This window comes from Trachypithecus francoisi, unplaced genomic scaffold (genome assembly GCF_009764315.1).
Source record: "Trachypithecus francoisi isolate TF-2019V2 unplaced genomic scaffold, Tfra_2.0 Lachesis_group5, whole genome shotgun sequence".
NCBI classification, from domain to species: domain Eukaryota; kingdom Metazoa; phylum Chordata; class Mammalia; order Primates; family Cercopithecidae; genus Trachypithecus; species Trachypithecus francoisi.
In genome coordinates, this window is record NW_022681470.1 from 118,019,166 (window position 1) to 118,026,745 (window position 7,580).

Below are 7,580 nucleotides of genomic sequence, written 5' to 3' on the forward strand. Positions count from 1 at the left end.
TTCTCTTCACTCTTGGGTTCAGTGTCTGGGACCCTACAAATTAAACTGACCACAGACACGTTAACAATAAAAAAAAATTAATGATGTACATACACATGGAAATTCACAAAGAAATGTGATGCAAAGAGGCAATTAGAATTCGGGGCGTATATCTTAGACTAGCCAAAGAAAAGAAGTCTAGGGCTGCTTGACGCAGGAAGTAAGTTATCAGAAAGCAAGAGGAAGAAATGTGTTCTAAATAAGGATTGTTTAATAAGCCTTCTTATGCAGATAAGTCATCAGCTATTAAGAGTTGTCTATGGAGTAGTTTTCTCATAAATACGCTAGAGGGAGACACCTTTACATACTGAAATTTAATTATTGCTTTAGAAAGGGAAAAGTCAGAGAGCTAATCGCTTTCTGCTCAAAAAAGTTATTATGCCAAAGTGACATATTTTGGAGGGGCATATTTTGGCCCACTTCAGGACATTTTGCTGGATGCAATTCTATATTTTAATGTATTATAGTGATATTCATCATAAGACAGGAAAACACTTCATTTCTTCTATCAAGATAGCAGTATCACTAAAATCATTAGTTTCTGGTAGAATGTGGGGCTTTGTTTAATTTTATAGCATGCTTGAGTTGTCATTTGACTGGCAATTAAATCAAGGGATAATTCTTTTTTTTTCTATCCCCATGATATAAAAATAGTGAGCAGGAAGCAGGTTGTCATAAAAATCAATTATTTCAACATATGACAATAGAAGCCGGGAGTGAGAATTGACAAATACAGGTTCATGCAAATCTAAAGCCATTCAAAGGTTGGTAGTCCTTTGTGCTAGTGAGTGAACTATGATGGAATTTAGTTTCATTTAAATTGCAAAGCTGGAGGCTGGGGGAGGAGGGAAGCAAACTATAAGCACAGTGTACATAAGAACTGAATAAATTAATTCTGTAGTAATATTAACAAAAAGACTGATAATTACTTCCTAGAGTTTCCCAGTGATCACATATAATGATCTTGCGTAAGCAGAGATAGCTTTCATATTCAGAGATGACGTTGCTGGTATGAACATATCAAATCTAATAGGAAAGTCTTGATAGTAAATGGATCCTTCTGTTATTGGTCACATTCTAACTTTTCATCACATTTTTCACTAGTATTCCATAAATGTGCTTCTCTAGCCTCACTGATTAACTGATCTATTACCTGTCACTCATCTTATTAATTCCTTTGTGCTTTTGTCATGCTTTTTCTTCTTTGGGAATCAATTTCTCTCCGTTCTCTTCCTTACAAATCTCCCTCATCCATCTCGAGACCTTCCTTTATCATTAAGCTTTCTCAGGCCATTTCAGCATATGTACTATCCCCTTCGTTGAAATCAAACAACCTATTTCCGTACTTTATTATGCATCGCTTTAACGATTCCTCTGTATTCTTATTAACACATCATATAGTTATATTTTGCCTTGCTAACTATCCTCTGTACTTCAACATGAGTTACATGTTTCTAAGCACCTAAAAGAGTGCTGCAAAAAATAAATATATGTTTCATTGGTTGATGTGGGTCTTCACTGTAATGTACACATTTATTTAATCCTTGCTTGAGGCCATAGAGCACACATAAGATATCTGATCATAATAACTAAGCATAACAAACCCGATGCTAAAGTTTTGGAATTAGACTTTCCTATAAATTTTATGACCTAGAACTAAATTAGAAACAACATTAAAGTTAAGAGAGCATTTTGTGTCATCTGGCTTTCAGCTAACAGCACACACAGACTGCATATAGCAAGACTTCAAACAAGAATACATTATTTTCTGCTCCAATTCCAATGCTTTGTGATTTTTTTTCTTTGAGTTAGATTTTAGGAGAGTATCAGTACCGTGCTGGCGCAAAGCACTGAGAATAACAGTTACATGTATTTTTATTATTTATTTATTTATTTTTTTGAGATGGAGTCTCACTCTGTTGCCAAGGCTGGAGTGCAGTGGTGCTATGTCGGCTCACTGCAATCTCCCCGCCCCATTCAAGCGATTTTCCTGCCTCAGCCTCCCGAGTAGCTGGGACTACAGGCATGCACCACCACGCCTGGCTAATTTTAGTATTTTTAGTAGAGACGGAGTTTTGCCATGTTGGCCAGGCTGGTCTTGAACTCCTGACATCAAGTGATCCACCCACCTCGGCTTCCCAATGTGCTGGTATTACAGACATGAAGCACCGTGCCTGGCCAACAGTCATATCTTTACTGAAGAGATGGTGAAGTATGCATTTAGCCAGGACCAGTGTATATTATATGTGTTTTCTCATTTAACAGAACAAACTGAGAGTATATATTGTTTCCATTTTACAGATGAAAAAGCTAGGTTCAGATAACTTTTTCAAAAATGTTTACTGAATTGATTGTGAAAAATAATAATTATTCAAAAATATCTTTTAAAATATTAAATAAAAAATAGTGACTTACATTTGGCAAATTTGTAATTATAGGAAAATAATAAATACTACTTTATTGAAATCTAAGTGGTGTTTGTCTTACCTAAGAACTTTTCAACACCCCTGTTTCTGCCTAAAAACAGATTACATGAGTGACCCTGAGCCACACTTCTTTCTTTTATTTTCAGAGTTTATGTTCAATGTTACAGGACAAAATGAGCAAACAGACAACGTACACTGCGCATTTGCCCATCTGTTCAATTTCTTGTGAAAGGTCTTTAAAAGTCTTTTAATATATCACTTTTCCTACTGTTTTCTTGAGTGTCATTTTTATTGGCACTCATAAATGATTTTTTTCTAAATCTTTATGATTTCTTACCAAAAAATTGTGAGTTGCATCTGTTATATCTAGATTTTTTTATATCTACCTTTGTGTGTGTGTGTGAGGAAAGTTGCAAGAGCAAACAAAACAGAAGAAAAATTGAGATTCATTTAAACTAGCCCTAGTAAGACCCTGAAATTTTTTCCAATCACTTTCAAAATAAAAGAAGGAATTTACTTTGATATATTCATAAAAATAGTGTTCTAAAACCCTTGATTAAAATGACTAGAGGTTTTTCTATCTTTTCCAGAAACAATCTCATCTTTCTAAAATGGAAAGTGATCTCTTTAAAGATTTGGCTTATTGAAAATCAGTGTCATTTTGGAAGCTATCATATTGATCTAGCATTTATGTGCACTTTTTAATAAGCTGATTGATAGTAATGATACTAATAATCATAATGATGAGCTCACTTTGAACAGGTACTGAGCTAATGCCCCAACCATTCTCTGTGACTAGTCACACTCTATGATTGTAAAGTTTGTTGGTTCAGTTTGACTTATAAATGAAAGTCTAAGTATACATAGTAATGATTTTCAACACAAAGAGTTATTTTCCCTTCTAAGAATAGAGAAATAACTCAGTAATTTCACAGGCAGAATTAGATCTGTAGATAAAATGAAATATCCAAAGGATGAAACTATTATTACAATTTGGTTTTACAAAGTTCTAAAAACATAGTAAAAATGAATTTCAAATTTATTATATACAGATGAATGTGGCATCATTTTCCCAATACTATATTAAGAATTCTTCATTGACTTACTAGGAGTATAGCTCACCAAAGAATTTACTGCTGTTATGGCTTACAAATCCTGAAAACACAATGGGTTATTACCAAAGTACTTGACTTCCCCATGATTTTTATGACCTGAGAAATCAAGGTAAACCAGAAGTTAATTACATTTGGGAAGAAATAGAAAAAAAATAAGAGAAACATCTCTATTCCAGGGCCACATCTTCATTAAAAATGTTCTCCTTTTTAAAAATAGATATATTTTTTCTCTTATTTGTCTCTTTTATTATTATCTCAATTCATTTTACAAATAACTATCGATCTCTTCATAAGACATTCTGGATAATGTCCTGAGACTAAGGATTCAATAAAGAACAGATATTTCCCACAGTACTATGCTGAGTGCTAAGAAGTACAGAGAGTGCTAACAATAATCAGGGGACTTGATCTAATACTGAATAAATATTCATACAGGATCAGCATTTGAATTAATGTTTGAATGATGAACAGGAGTTAATTAGGAGAAGAAGTAAAAAAACGACATTCCAAGTAGAAAGAGAAGAATGTCTCTTGCACTGAAATTAAAGAACTAAAAAGATCTTGTTGAGATGCAGTAACTAAAAGATTATCATGGTTAGAGATCAGAAATTAGAAAGGAGAATTGAGTGAGTTAAGACCTCAAGTACAGGGTTACAAGTCTTGTTAAAAATTTTGGCTTTTTATCCTAAGGTAAGCGATGGTGGTCTTCTGATTTGAAAAGATCACTCTGATTCCATGGTAGATAATGGAATGGTTGGAGAAAGGACTGAAGTGGATGCTGATGCTGCAGTCAACCCCTCAATAACCAGCATAACTGCATGTAAGCTATTCTAAAAGTTAAAATTTCAACTAATAGACATGCTTGATGTTTTATTCTCTGAGAAAAGCTCTGTAACCTCTTGTACAAAAAGAAAAAAAAAAAAAATGCCCTTGCAGGAAAGCTGATATCCCACTATAAAACCCCTTTCAAATATCCTTTTTGAAGCTTGCAAACTTATGTCACTAATGTTTATCTTTTCACTCCTGCTGGAGGTAAAGATATATGTTTACCACTACCTGTTTACCAAGGGCACTCTCCTCTACTCCTCTGCTAACCATTGAAAATTCTTAAAGTGGTTCTCTGGTTACTCTCTTACAAAAATGAAAGAATATAATTCTGACATATTAAGAAACTAATATGACGTGGTCCCAGTTCCTGGCTTGTAATTACATTCTTTGCTTACATTCTGCAATGCATTTGTTATAAACAATAAAGCCTGGCTTTAAATTAAGAGTCAGTAGTCTTTTTACCATATTGCTGGAGGGAAAATAGGAGATTTTGGTCATTTAAGAAAAGGATTACTAGATAGAAGTAGAAAGAGAAAAGAACCCTGTAACCTCAGAACGTTGGGAGGTCGAGGAGGGCGGATCATGAGGTCAGGAGATCCAGACCATTCTAGCGAACACGGTGAAACCCCGTCTCTACTAAAAATACACACACACACAAAAATTAGCCAGGCATGGTGGCGGGCGCCTGTAGTCCCAGCTTCTCAGGAGGCTGAGGCAGGAGAATGGTGTGAACCCGGGAGGCGGAGCTTGCAGTGAGCCGAGATCGCGCCCCTGCACTCCAGCCTGGGCGACAGAGCGAGACTCCGTCTCAAAAAAAATAAATAAAAAAAGAAAGAGAAAAGAACATAGTGAAGAAATAGTTAGAAGGCAACAATCTAAAGTATTCAGTGCTTGATTTTTCCTGGGAAATGTAAGAGAAGAGGGTTTCAAACGTGCGCACCAGATTTCTGAACTGCAGGACTGAATAAATGGTAATACTAGTTCCTGAGTTCGGGAGTACTTATAAAAACAGGAGCTAACCATGCTAAGAACTGAGTTAAGAGCATTCCAAAAAAGTGCAGAAACACATACAAAGAGTCCACAACATAAAATAAAAATACAGGGCATATTCAATAAAATGACCAAAGACCAGACTACCTAAGGCTATGGGATTGTCAAGGGAAACGAATAGAACTGAGGCTGGAGAGCTAGGTTCATGTCGATAAGGTTTTGTAGGCTACCATGAGTAGTTAGAATTATTCTGAATGCAATAAAAATTTAACAGTTTTAAGCACTAACATTTTAGTTGGATTTAAATTGTATGAATATAATGTTGTGGTCTTTAGTAAAATGAAGGGAGAGAGTAAAATAATGGATATAGGAGATCAGTTGTAGGGTCCTTTTGGAATGCAAGGAAGAGACCATTGTGATCCAGATAGAGGAATGACAAGGATACAAAAGAAGTGCAATAAATCAAGATATATTTTGGAGATACAATTAATAGTCCATGCTAAGGTTTATATGAAGAGATAATGTTGTTGAGCTAAAAAGAGAGAAGTCAGAAAATATCCTAGGTTTCTAAGCAGTAAGAAAATAATGTAGCAAAAGTTTTATGCAAGGAAAAATGTGAAGGTTCCATTTTGAATATGTTAATTGTGAGATGTCTGTGGAACACGGAAATGGTGATAACAAGCATCTGATGGAAATATGAGACTGAAGTGCAAATTCTGAATTGAAGATACCTAGGTATTCACTGAAAATATTTGGTTAAAATCCATGGAAATGAATCCAATCACCTAGAGAAGAGAAGACAGAGAAAGAAGATAAATAGATAAAAGTTAGGACTTAGATGGAACAGAATAAGATGATCCAGTTAAAAAAAAAAAAAAAAACTGGAAAATTCCAATCAGTGAGACAGAAGGAAACCAGGAGAGTAGAATACCACCAACAAAGGAAGATAGAAAGAGAAAGTGACCCACCATCTTGAATACTGCTGTGAACTGGTTTAAGGTGAGGATAGAGAATATTGGACTGGTAACATAAATGTCATTCATGATGTTGATAAGAGCATATTGAATGAAATAATAACGGTGGAAACTGGACAGTAGAGAGATGCATAATCATTGAGGCTGAGGATGTGGAGACAGTGTGATAAAAAGAGATATTTAATTAGGAGAGGGAGCAAGGAAATGAGCAAAGAAATATACCCCGAAGAATATCTGAGGGCTGTCATTGATGTTTTCAGTTGGAAGACTGTAATACATGTAATCTAGGATGACTAATGCAGAAGAAAGGGAAAGACTGCTAAATCAAAAGAGGGAGGATAATCCAAAGTCCTCCAAAAGATAAAAATGGAATGGTATCATTAACATAAGCAGAGAAAATGGTCTTTCTTAGAATGAGGTGTACTTTCTTCATTATAATAGGAGAAAAAGAGGAAAATGCTAGGGGAAAATGCAGGACAGCTCTCCAAGTGGCAATGGACCAACCCAGTTTTTCCCCTTCTCTCACTTGTGCTTCTCAAGAATAGCTGTAGAATGAGCTGGCAATGCAACATCCTGATATAAGGCTCAGACTCTCTTACTGTGTCTCTTAGAACAGCATTTCCTTAAGTGCTTTAGCCCAGTGTATCATGTGATGCCTGGGTTATAAAACACAGGGCAGGCTTCTTTCAAGGGTTCCTCAGCTGTGGTACAAATAGGGCATATGCAAATGAGACTTCACCACTCTGGACAAACTGTGTGAGTCTTGGGAGGCTGGCTCCTCATGAACCCCAGGCTTCTGTGTCCCTTGATGCCTATCCATGAGCAATAAACCTGCTTCATGCAACTTTTTGCGTGCATGTTCTAAATCACTGGACTCATTCAAGTAGTAGAAACTGCAGTCCAAGATGCAGTGAACCAAAGTGGTACCAATGCATAGTGAATCTGCTTTGTGGCAGGAACACTTTATAGGTGAAAAGAATAGACAGTTTCTGAGTTGTGGCCTCTATGTTCTCATTTAAGTGTAAACAAAACAACTGAGAGTTATAAGGAAACCTAGGTGAGAGCTCTAATGAATTCCATATTTAAAGTCAAGATGAAGAAGAATGAATAGGTAGAGAATTGGGAAGAAAACCCAGACTACAAGATGTCGTGAAAGCCCTAAATAAATATCCATATTGTAGAATAAGAAAAAGAACAAAAAGTCATAA